The 12,857-nt window shown below is 42.8% G+C and overlaps 1 protein-coding gene across 8 annotated transcripts in view; it reads right to left on the reverse strand.

Moving 5' to 3' along the window:
* SGMS1 (sphingomyelin synthase 1) overlaps positions 1-12,857 on the reverse strand; it is a 106,480-nt gene that overhangs the window by 36,045 nt on the left and 57,578 nt on the right. For 5 of the 8 annotated variants that reach the window (XM_076339496.1, XM_076339495.1, XM_076339497.1 and 2 more), the window contains 2 exons: positions 12,164-12,227; positions 1,290-1,596 (listed from right to left, as the gene is read on the reverse strand). The exons of 1 other annotated variant lie outside the window; for it this stretch is intronic. The gene's annotated coding sequence lies outside the window, so the exon portion shown is untranslated. Of the gene's footprint in view, positions 1-1,178; positions 1,198-1,289; positions 1,597-12,163; positions 12,228-12,857 lie in introns of those variants that run through there. 2 more of the 8 variants (XM_076339500.1, XM_076339502.1) reach the window with 2 other exon arrangements.

Here is a 12,857-nt window from a genome sequence, read left to right on the forward strand (position 1 = left end):
ATTACTTGACAAGACAGGAAGAAATTAATGCTCCTCTAAGCTTGCTTACCCCATCCTGCTTTAAAAAAACCATTTGTTTTATATATATACACATGCACATATATACACACACAGACTAAAAAACAATGCCTGGAGTAGCTCTTCTGTGTGTATACATATGTGTGTATACATACACAAATACATATAAAAACACACACACATATGACCTACTGCAGGCACAGGTTTTTTAGTTTCTTCCCCAAAAGTTGAGTAAAAAAAATTGTTCAACTCATCACTATAAATCTATTAGAAAGCTTCCAGATTAAAGCACGCAGTTCAAAAGAGGTTTACGACAAGACGAAAAGGCAGCTATGCCAGAAATGCACAAATAGGATCACATACCGTGGAAAGACTCAGCCGCGTACCTAAGACACAGCTTACAGATAAAGTTGTATTCCTCTTTCTGAAGCATGTTCAGCTCACCGAGAGGATTTCTGTGGTTTCCCCATGACTCACTGTGTTCCTCTATACACCCAGGGCCACCCTCCTCTACAACTGAAGCATTCATGTTTTTGGGTGGTGGGTGACACCGTAACACACATGGAGCAGCACAGTTGCATGGCACAGCCTCTTCCTATGTACAGCTGCTAAAAAAACTCACATGAAGTCTAAAATACATTCTTGCTCTTACTGTTTCATATAAATGCTCACTGCAATTGCCCTGAGGATATTTGGCAGCAATTAACGTGGGGGTTAGGGGTGGAGAGAGGTGCCCAGGATGGCAAAAGGGACAGCAGCTTGTCCCTGACTTTTAGTTTGTGCAAGCAAGCACTGCTGCCATGCCACGTAACTCTGATTACCTTGAACCGGTGTGCTGCAAACAAAACCTCCAAACCTAGAAACGGTGGAGAGACTCCACTGTGCCTCAATGTCCAGCCGCGGCGACAGATGAACCCGTTTCACGGAAACACGCTGGACCCTGGACACAATCAGGGGGACAAGACAGGGTACTCACCAGCCGGATAACTGCTGCCCCAGTTGCTGGCAGCCTGGCTGGCTTTTATTTGGGGGGGAAAAAAACCCAACAAAACAAAACACAACACAAAACCAACCAACAAACAAGAAACTAACTATAAACTTGAGTGTCATCTTTTTAAAAAAAAAAAAAAAATCCCCAAAAGCCATATTTTAGGTCTTACTGTATCCAAGTCCTTCTGCTCGCTTCCAAAACACAGCCCCTGGCCCTTCACCAGCAGTCAAACACGCCTTTTAACTAAAACGGGATCATCCAGAGCCAGAGAGCTACTCACTCATGGAAATCAGGTGGCAGATGACAGCAGCCAACTTTTCCTCTTCCCAGCTGCCAGCCAGACGCGATGCTTACGGCAAGAGGAGAGGGAGACAGCAGCAAGGCCTCTTCAAGCTGAAACGTTTTATGATCCCTCCGCTGCTTCGGCAGAGCAACTCCCGGACCCGAGGATCTCACCAGCGTCTCCTTTGTGAGCCGAACTTCCTTCAAATTAAAAGTTGCCTTTCAACTTCCCCGTGCCGGCAGTGTCGTGCCAGACTTCGTAGTGCTCCTCTCCCCTCTGCTCACCAGCCCTATGCGGGAAGCACCTGGAAAGGAAAAGCACAAGAGGTGAGCACTGCACCCGGGGCGATGAAGCGAACACTCGCCTGCTGCCGCCGCTCCCTCACCCCGCCGAGTGCGTCAGCAGCAGGCGAGAGGAGGAGACGGAGGAGGAGGAGGAGGGACGGGAGTGCCAGCCCGGCCAGAGGGCTGCGGTTTCCTACAGCAGCTGGTGTAACGCCTCACGGTAGCTCTGGGTTTTACCAGCAAAATAACAGCTAAAACGGGGGGAAATAAAATTATCATATAAATTCAGGTCTATTGATTCTTAACGTGTGCAAGTAACCCAAAGCAAAGCCTTGCATTAGTATTACTTTTGAAAGACTCAAGATGACACTGTGAAGCTGAAAGAGTCAGTGCTGGGAGGAAGGATTCATTTTTCCAATATATATAAATACCAGATGTTAAGTCCTACCCTTAAGAAAAAAAACAAAAACAAAACACACAACAAAAAAAGTCATTATTTTACTACGCTAAAAACAAAGCGAAACAACAAAATCCCCAACTTTTCAATGAAGTTTTTGGCTACATCCCACTGCTGCCACCAGCGGCAGAGTCCCTAGGTAGACAGCATGACCAGTCCCCAACGGCACACATCCAGCCTTTATCCCAAAAGACACACCAAGGACTGGAAACACATAGGACCGAGGAAGCTAGCACCTCCTGCACACAAATATACAGGGTGGCAAAGATGAGCAGGAAAGAAAGGTGTGAAGCAAACCCTTGGTGAGCACGAGAGGGAGTGGAGGACGTCTACTGGCTGCTCGCTGCGGGACAGCGGGGAGGTCCATGTAATTGAGTACAAAATCACAATACAAAGCAGACTGAAGCCACATGTTGGAAAGACTGATGGGATGAGCAGTGCTGGCAGAGTGTTTTCCTGCAGCAAGGACTCTACGCCGTCCACTGGCTGCTGTAAGCAAAAGACATACTGTCCAGGAGTGAAGTCAGAGGCGTAGGAAGTGGCCTGCTTCCACTCCATGAATGAAATGGGGCGGGGGGGGGGGGGGGGGGGGGGTAACATTAACAAATAGCAGCATCAGGTTTTCTGAACTCCACCCCAGGAGAGGGAGTCTGCTGCCAGTAATACCGAGGAATCTGCAGAGCCCCATCAAAGAAATACAGGGTGGAAAAAGTATTTTCAGAAGCCACACACAGAAATCCCTCCATACTAAGCTTGTCATATGGAAAATAAGTATTTTTAAGGAGTAGTTGGTTTGGGTTTTTTTAATAGATACATGCCCCTGGGCATGGCACACCACCTCGTTCCTAACACATGTAGACAGCCAGGTATCAAATGCAACAACATGTTCACGATCGGCTCCTCCCCAAAGTCCAGAAGCCAAAAAAGTCCACGGGTTTGTCACTAACCTTCAAATACTGGTGAGGAGAGGGGTGGGGAGAAGGTTTTGATGAAGGACTCTGAACATCAAGTTGTATGTCTGCAAGCACCAATTCAAGGAGAACACAGCGAGCACCTTGCGGCAGTGAGCCCAGCCAATTCCCCTGCCTTTAATTAATTTTAAAAAGTCTTTTGTCTTAAAGATCAACAAAAAAGCACTTAGCTTAAATGGTCCAACTTGTCTCTTTCTCAAATAGCTTTTTCCCTAATTTAAGAATTTAAAAACACATAGGCTCATTCTCCTTTTCCTGCATTAACATGGAAGCTGGCAGACCCCAGCTCAAGTGAACCAACCATCAGATTTCCTTTTTAACAGCTCTTTTAGGAAGGATTTTAAAAATTAAGCTGTACCTCCAGCAGGCCGGAGAGTCAAGTCCAAGTCAGTCCATTTTATTTTAAATCTGAGGAGAGATGAGAAGTGTGGATTAGCCACTACTGAGCTCCCTATGCCTTTTTTCCAGCAGTCTTTTGAGCTCCCTAACACTCAACAGATGCATCTGCCCAACCTCATCCCGCTTTCTAGGAGGGATTCTGGAGTAGAACTGGTAATTACTCATTACCTAAAGATTTCTTAGATGTAATTCAATCAGTACCAATTCTGTAAATTCCTCCCACTGAGCATATATATGAGGAATCGAAGGATTAATTAGAAGACACACTACAGGCTGTGGATTCCTTGTTATGTAGATGATGCTCACGGCTGCTTTGGGCGAATACACATCTCATGGGACAGCAGAAGTCACCTGGTGACTAAAGAGACAAACTTAACTCACTTCTGACAATAAATGCATTCATATTTGAGAATAATGCTCTTTTATTACTCCAGCAGATCATATCTTTGCAATTTTTTCCCTCAGTGATCCATGACTGTATGGGTTCAGTGACCTCAAGGCACGTAACGAAGACAGCCCTGTTTTCCCACGAGTGAGGTGGGGCCAGAAGGGAGAAGAGACAACAGTTTGACGAGTATTACAGGTAATTAAAAGCGAGCTTTGGGAACACCTTTTCAACAGGTTTAATCATTATGCATTTAAATATTGCATGTGTCCAGACAGATACAACTTAATACCCTGTAAAGCCCTAAACAAATAAAAAGAAACATACTTAATGAACTTTTCCAAAGTACTTGCAAAGGGTTTTTTTTCTTTTTCTCCTACACACTTCGGCCAGGACATAGCCTAAGGGCTAAAACGGAGGACAGCCTGAACTGATTACATCATTTTCTTTCTATAGGATTGAACATCTGGGAGTACTGCTCTCAGTTAAGTGGCTGTTGCTCTGCTTTATCTCCACCTTCCCACATCATGCTTCAATGTGAGGATGATGATCACCACAAAAATGCCTGAGGAAGAGAGACAGCCACCGAGTGATGACCTGTTTGCTTCTATCCTGATCAGGACGTAAGCTATGTGACACAACACTAGATTTGAGGTTGACTGCTGGCACTTAAGAGAAATAGCTACTACCAAGCTTCAGCACTAATGTTTCTTGGTAATTCAAGCACCACATGCACTGGCAAGACAGCATCCTTCCAAAAGCCTTGCTGGGGAAAGGTCTTCCTTGCCTTGACAGCTTAAATCTGCCTAAACATCAAAAAAAGTCAGAGTAAGCAGATTATAGTGAGTCACCTTTTCCCTTGCTCATCAGTAAATAAACTATATATTTCATCGTATCAGATGAAATCCAGCACTGAAGGTGGGAAGTAAAGTCTAGTGCAAGTTAAAAAAAACCCTACTCATTCACCACCAAGCAAACTCAACCCTGAGGCCCAAGCACCGCAACCCAGATGATGAAAAATAGCAATGACACTACCTCCAACTGAGCTGCAGGCATGGCCGAGAAACAAAAAGCATGAAGATGCAAAAATGTTTTGGTGTAAAAAGAGGAAGGAAGCCTGAGTCAGAGATAAGAAGAAATAAATAAAAATAAAGTTTAAAAGCAACTGATATACACAGAGTAGCTTTACTTTCTCCCATCTCTGGAGATGTCATAAAATAGGTGACAATTTTTAAAGCGACGCATTTCTCTCTCCTTAAGTTAGTAAGCAGCTCTTCTTCCAATGCAAGGCTTTAACGAAGGAACTACACACTTGCCTTTTCAGGAAGCATTTTTACAGGACCCAGCAGGGAGGCATGTGGCTTGCTGGCTACCAAGGACCGCTACCAGTGCAAAAGCAGGTATGAGTTCAAAGACTGATTACTGATTTCTAGGATCAACACCTACCAGAAAGGATATGTTCATATTGCTTCACATGAGCAATATAAATCCATACATCCACCACACGTATCCCAAAAACGTTTTAAGCATTTCTTTTTTGTCTTTTTTTTCCTTTAAGTAACCTGACTCTGGTCACTGATATGTCAGAAAAAATGTGCTACAGGAGCGTTAGAAAGCCACTCTGACCTCCATTTGCTTCAAACCACTTTAAAACACTGTGTTCAGCAACAGCTTGAGGACAAGTTTTTTTAAAATTATTCGAAATATATAGCCCATTCTCTTCAGAGCGAAGCTATTTGGTCTTAACTACAATGTGACTACCTGCTCATTTGAAAGGAAGCATTAGCTATTGCACTGAATCACGGTTTGCTATAAGCATCAAACCATCTACTTAGCATTTAGTATCACAATACACTGAACAAGCCATGCCACTCCAAAATTGCTGCTTATTACTCTTTCACCACTTTCACCCCCCAAAACAAGTGACCTAGTTTATAGCAAACTCACTGTGCAATCTGTAATGCAGATCTCTCCAGAGATGCTGTGAATGTAACAAATCCTGTTGCTTATTATTTATATCATGCTTATTATTTCTTTCAGCTCCAAGCTGGGTTTTTTTAACTACTTTTCTTAAACTGAAATGTCTTTGTGAAGAAAACGCAAAATCGAGGACATTGCTAAGTTGTGAACAACTATGGCAGAGACCTTTCAGCACATCTGCTTTATGATCCAGAAATGAAGCACTTTTTATTAAAGATGCAAAAATGCTCATCACTAAAACAAACCTGTTCTGGCCATCACTGCTCCACCCTGTCTTCTGAGGGTTTTCAACCAGCAAATGTGTATATATTCCTGTTTGATATAACACATGATTTTGAACAGGCCAGTAGCAAAAAACAAAACAAAACAAAAACAAAAAAAAACCAACCCACAGTGGACACCCCCCCACCTATCATCTTTCCTATTGAGAAATAACCTGAAATTTTATTATTACATATATAATATAATAATAATATTTATTACTATTACATCTGTATTACAGCATTAACAGCCATTACAACTTCTTATGTGCAAGGCTGTTAAGAACGGACAGTTGCTTTTGAAACTGAAAAAATGCCATTAAATTTACCTTTATGGGGTTCTGATATATACTAGAAACATTAAAAAGTTGACTTTAAAATCTATGAAGTTTTTATTAAAATAACTTCCAGAAATGCCAGGTTAAGTGTTTAGGTGTATCAAACACAAAGGGTGGTTCTGGAGTACTGATGTACTCATCAGCTCCAGCAATTAAGTTTCCAGAGAGGAATACTGTGTCATATACGTGTGACTCATGGAGTCATGTCCGGAGGAAACCACACTTCTCTTTCTTTTCCTATAAAAAGCTCAACCTGCTTTTAAGTTGAACTGAGTTACCTGAACAAAAATCTTTCCTCCAAAGGAGATAATTTCAGCATCGCTTGCTTGAGCATGTATGCAAGAACAAAGGTGTATTTTAAATTGCTTGCAAAGACAATGATCACGCAACCTGCCAGCAAACCAGTGTCTTCTGGAAACTCAGCTGAAAACATCCCCTGGTCCTCCTTCAGAAGCAAATTAAGAAATATGTTGTGGTGTTGTATTTGAACACCTGTTTCTACTTTGACCTCCCATAGGTTTTGCAACCTCCCGATGCTTTGGCTGGCTGACCTGTTCCTGGGCAGTTCCCAGTTCACTTCCCTTCTGCATCTGACTCCACACACAGTCATGGGACTCTACCATGCTGCAACAGCTCTGAAGGATATCACACACACACCCCGTGAGTCTCCGTGCACTCACTGTGACTGAAAGCTGTAAAAAGGATGGCAGAAACACCAGTGGGATCCCCCACACATCCTGGAGGTCTGCCAGGATATGGGACCTTTTGCTGCCGATGAAATGAGCATCCACACCACTCGTGTTGTCCCAGCCATGCAAGCAGCTTAAATCTCTCGAGTTCTCGTCTAACTGGTGTCATCTTTGTAAACAGATAAAATCAGTCCTTTTGCTCATCAAGTGTGCTTCCCTGGGTTGCAGAGTGTATATCCTTCTGCTGTTCCTGGTTAAACGCCACAGTTGCCCTTTAGGATCATCGGAGAAATGCCCGGATTTTCTCAGTGGCAGGCTCTGCCATTGGAAGCTGGGATTGCTCTGCGGAGCCTAATGCCCAGCACCTCTCCAGGGGTGAGAGTAGAGAAAAACAAGGTGGCACACTGTGTTACTGCAATTCACTTTCATACAGGAGATGTGCAATCAGAAACCCAGTTCAAAGAAAGTGTTTAATACCACTGTGGTCACATTTTAACCTATAACAGTGAAGCTTTCCATAAAAGAGAAAAATAGAAACAAGACACCCTTTTCAAACTCACTGTCTCAACCAGAAGGACATTTTTCACACGGCAGGGTGTTATTCACACATGACTGCATCCCGCACCCAGCTATAGCGCTCCCAGCTCATGAACTCCTATTCTCTTATCTACTTTTTTCCCTCCAAGAAGTCTCATTACCCAGGTGTGTCAAAATCCTCTGGCTAAAGAAATCGCTGCCTAAGATTGTCAATTTGGTTGTACTCCTTCCAAACCCAAAATTTCAACTTAAAGGCCTCTGTTTACAAGCAGGCAACAGATTGTTTCCTCACCAAATACTGTAATGGGACACAGACTGGTAGCACCATTGATTTTTCCATCAAAGAGTTAATTCCTTTGTTATTTGCCCCACATCTTGCTACAATGCTGCTGGTTTTGTATACCAGTAGTTCAGCACATATCAGGTACTCTGGCTTCTTTAAAGCTTTTGACAGACCAAGTTGGCCTTACCCAGAAACATGGCATGTAATGATGGATGCCAGCTGCTGCTGTCATCCAAGAAGTAATCAAGAACCTTTCAGGAAAATACCCTTGCTTGTTTTAAGTATGGATGGCTGGATACAGCAAGTCACTAATTTATTATGCATAAACGGAGCCAAAATGTCCATACTTGGGCTTATGCCGAGCACTGCAAGGCAAATACTTTTCCTTTCAGAAAAAAAAGTTTATACCGAATGCACATTTCATTAACACACGGTACCGCCTGCTTGTAGGCCTGCCCAGCAATCCCTGTGTTAAAACAATGAGGTTTGAAATTGTACTAATGCTGATCTCTATGCCAAGGAGGGGCAGACATAAGAGCCTTGGCTATTTCCTCCAATTTCCTCTATTCTTCAGCAGCAGCACTGCACCCTTCTGCGAATACCAACTTCATGCTCTGCTGACGCTATCTCTTGCTCTTCAAAGGAGTTTCTTATTAACTTGAAAGACCTAAAGGGAGCCAAACACTTTCCAGGACAACCAAAATTAGCATCTTTAAAAAAAAAAAAAACAGCCAAAAACCAGAGCAAGCGCTAATACGTGATCATGTTTTGTGCTAGAGGTCAACAACAGGGCTCCTGGGTGTGGAAGGGGCTTTTTCCTGTTAAAGATAAACTAACCCAGTCTCCACATCCTGAGTATTTGTTTGCACGCCATAAGAGTCACACAGAATACTAACCAGAGAGTAATCCAACTCCTTAATTTGCAATATATTTTTGTGGCACCTCAGCAGGATGGTTAATTATCCCAAACACATGACCTACACCTGCTGTTCATGCAATGAGCATCTTCTCTCTTGTACCCAGGTAGCAGACCTAGAACAACACAGACCCCACTCAAAGACTCTGAAGATGAAACACAAGCCAGTTATCGATTAATCACTGCCTCCGGCTCCCTTTTTTTCCTATGGAACTGAAAGTAAATATTCAGAGGTTAAATGGCACTGACTCAGACATACCCACCTATCCAATACCTTACTCATTAATAACCATGATGTGGATTAATACTGCAAATTAGGGCTTCAAATATCCACTTCCTCCATCCCAAGGGCAAAGGGAACAACACAACAGAAGCGATAAGGAGCTATTTGTGAGGACCGCAGGGTGTTGTATTCCCAATATCCTGTGTCAGTGCAGCCGGTGTTATCACCACTTCACACATGGGTGAGCCGTGGGATCCCATCATTGCAACACACATCCTCTTCTTGAGACTTCCACCCACAGCACACAGCGAGTGCCATGAGTTTACCTGGGTTCAAAGGATGACCAGATGAATTCAGAGCAGTAAAGAAGAAGAAATGACGCTCAGGAAGCCTGAGCCATTAATCACTAAAGGCTCAAAGAGCTTAGGGAAGTGTGTTTATATGCCCCCTTATGTCACCTTATATGCCACCACGGGCACGGGCTGGTTTTGGTATAACTCAAAATCTAACTGTGCTTATATCTCTACTAATGATCAAAGTGTGATAAAAATGTTCCCAGTCCCTATTTTCAGGTGCTGGCCTATTAGACCATGTTTTTATAACTTTGACCTCTGTGATGCATATGAGAAACAAGAAAGGACGAAGACCAAAGTGCTCACTGCTTAGCACAGGCTTTGTGCTCCAGGCCCAGGAGGCTTGGCTGTCCCACAAGGCAAGTGTATAACGCTTCCTGCTTCCTGCATCACTTGTGCTGCAGAAGCAAAGGGTATGATCACAGGTTGCAAAATATGGCAAGGTACAAACACAGAAAATTATTAGGCATTCTGTTATATCAAAAATTACGAAACATCAGCACTACCTTCTACTTCGATCTGCTTGTTTAAAGATGGCACCTTTGATTCATTTATGGGTTTTCCCTTTGGTGTACTTACTTACAGACTGGGCAGTCATTTCCTCTAGTCCAATTTATTCCTATAGGAAATACAAGCATCAGTTCTGTGTAAGCATTAAAAACGACAGCCTGGTCCTTCCACCAGGACCATTAAAACTCTGCTTCCTAGCACACATATCTCCCCAAAAATTCATCATTTACTGAAATCCCAATTGATGATATTTCTTACACGTACACTTTCCTCCAAGCACCTGAATTTGTGTCTTTGACTACAATGCCAAGCACTAACTTGAACAGGGACCTGAAGGAACTTAATCCTGCCTCCACCAAAGCCAAGTCTCAGCAGCTTTGACCACAAAAGACATTGTACACCCCAGGCAGAAGCTGAAGCCTGTATTTTCCAGTACATTTTGTGTTCTGCTTAAGTGCAGCATCCATCCACATCGGATGAGGCTCAATGTGTATCAATTTCTAAATTTCTCAGGGAGTCATGTACTTTAGAAGGATGAATGTGCATAGATTTGATTTGCAAGTAAGTAGCAGATTTCGTTTCAACTCACTTCCTGTTGATATGGTTTAATGACCAAGGATATGTCCACAGCCTATATATAGCCTTACTAGAGATACTACTAGGAGTTCTCTCAATACTAAAAAAACCTAAGAGTATATTTACACTGTAAATATACTCTTAGGTAGTAGCTTCTCTAGTATTTATGCCGTAAATATTTATGTTTATGCTGTAAACTTACTATGCTGTAGCATACACAGAGCAGCAATTGCTAAATCAAGCCATGGCCAAATACCTTTCCCCTGGCATTCATCAAACATATTTTGGCTGGCATTTACCATGTTCACACTTGCATTTCTGTTCTTGACACCAGTCACAATGGAAAGACTATGTACATCTTTTCAAAACCCACACAGGACACCATCACACCATTCTGAACTCAGTATTGATCCTGCAAGTCCCCATATGATCAAAGAATAGACAAGGGGAATCCTTCTGCTTGATACCCCCGCTCTTGGTTATTCCTGGCAGATTATCCAAAGCCAGAAATAACTGGAGCTGTTTCTGCGTGAGCTGGGTGGGGTAGATGTGTGTATCAAACTGTGGACACCACCATCCTTCCCGTGCTCTCGGAAACTTGAGTCAAAGGAACTGCCCATTTCTTTTTAAAGATCATTCTTAACTACTCCCAAAGGATGACATTACTTGGATATTATCGTGCTGTGCGCTATGATTTCCTAGAGTAAGAAGAGATTAGTTTCTTCCCCACCCACACCAAAGAGGAGTAAGCCAGAACAATATTTCCACAGACCTTCCGCTGACTGCTGAATGTTGTATTTTGCAAAAATCACTGTCAGAGGTTTTACCCCTGCAATTACAGTTCACAAAAATGCAATTCTGTAAGGAGTTTAAAATATCTAATAGGGAGTACAAAAGGGTAAAGGTAAATACTTGAGCTTTCTAAAGAGGTGGACTTGCCCTGTTCATTTATGCAGTACTGTTAGATTTGCTTAGTGATTGGCATTTCTGCAAAAATACAGTGCTCAAACACGCTCAGCTTCACACTGTGCATTTACAAAACCTCAAGCCCTGAAGTGTTACTTTGTCTTCCACAGCTCACAAGTAGCAAAAAGTAGCAAATGCCGCTTCAGACCTCAGAAAACCCATACTTAAACCAAGGCCTTATTTTGCCAACTATCCTACCAGCACAATGTATTCAGTTTACACCTTTTTAGCGTTTTCATCCAAATTTATTATTTTAGATTTAGACTGAGCACAATAAAAATGGAATAGTCTTGGAAAGTTTTTGAGAATCTGGAGCTCTGAATTGTTTAGAAAGCCAAAGATGAGTTGAAATTCAGTTTTGCTATCATGAAATCACTTCCATAGTACAATAACAATATTTGCAGGGTGGGACGGGAGAAGAAAAAGCCTCTCTGCATCACCTAGGCAAATCGGTGCAATTTTAAGTTTGCTGCAGCACCTCTCAAATGGGTGTGAGGGGGGAAAAGCAATCCCTGAGCACTGATGCTGTGCATGCAAGCAGCTGACGAGAAAGTCTTGTTGAATTATTAAAGAACCATTGTCCTCAAGCCTGAAGGCTTTCATCAACTTGTTTCACAGGTCCTTTCTAAAATACTGCCCCAGTGCTTAACACCTCCGTCCCCCAATACAATCCCACAATTAAAAGTTCACAGTTTCGCTGGGGTGTTTGTTACTGGATTACTTAAACAAAAAAAGGCCATTTACCTTCACAGGCTTCCTGTCTGTCCCAAGTGATAATCTTCTGTCACTCTTCAAGCCACCCTTCTCGCTAAGAGGAGAAGAAAGGAACACTTTATCTTGCACGTTTAATTTTGGTTTGGCTCAGATGGAGAGATTTCTTCCAAAGCAAACACTCCTGCAACGTCACAGGATATATATATAGATACACACCAGAGGAGAAGAAGAAAGAAATACAGCCTTTCTGTAGATACTCAGTTACATTAGGAAAGACGTAAGTAGGGGAGAATATGAGACAGAAATAGTGTCTTTATTTTTCTAAAGCTACATGCACAACGTTGACTCAGACACTAAAGCCAGGTTGAATGATCCGAGATAAATATTGCACCCATCCAATAATAGGGAGTTTCTCACATATTCCTGTTTTTTGCCAGAATACGTGCTGCTTCTGCTTGGGAAAGACTGCCATCCTGGCAGCTCACACACATTTTTGCATGTCCAACTACACTTCAGGAAAGGCACCTTCACTCACACACCTGAAGGCGAGTACACAGATAAGGAAGCGCCTGCGGGGCATTATGGGGAAAGTTCTCATACCATTTCTGGGAACTCAGCACCCTTGGGTGCCTCTCTGTAGTGCCCGTACACCACTGCATGCAGCACAGGGAATGGGCAGGAGATCTGCCTGCACTTGCAGGGCTACAATCTCTGTGATCACAGA

Source organism: Aptenodytes patagonicus, chromosome 5 (genome assembly GCF_965638725.1).
Source record: "Aptenodytes patagonicus chromosome 5, bAptPat1.pri.cur, whole genome shotgun sequence".
NCBI classification, from domain to species: Eukaryota; Metazoa; Chordata; class Aves; order Sphenisciformes; family Spheniscidae; genus Aptenodytes; species Aptenodytes patagonicus.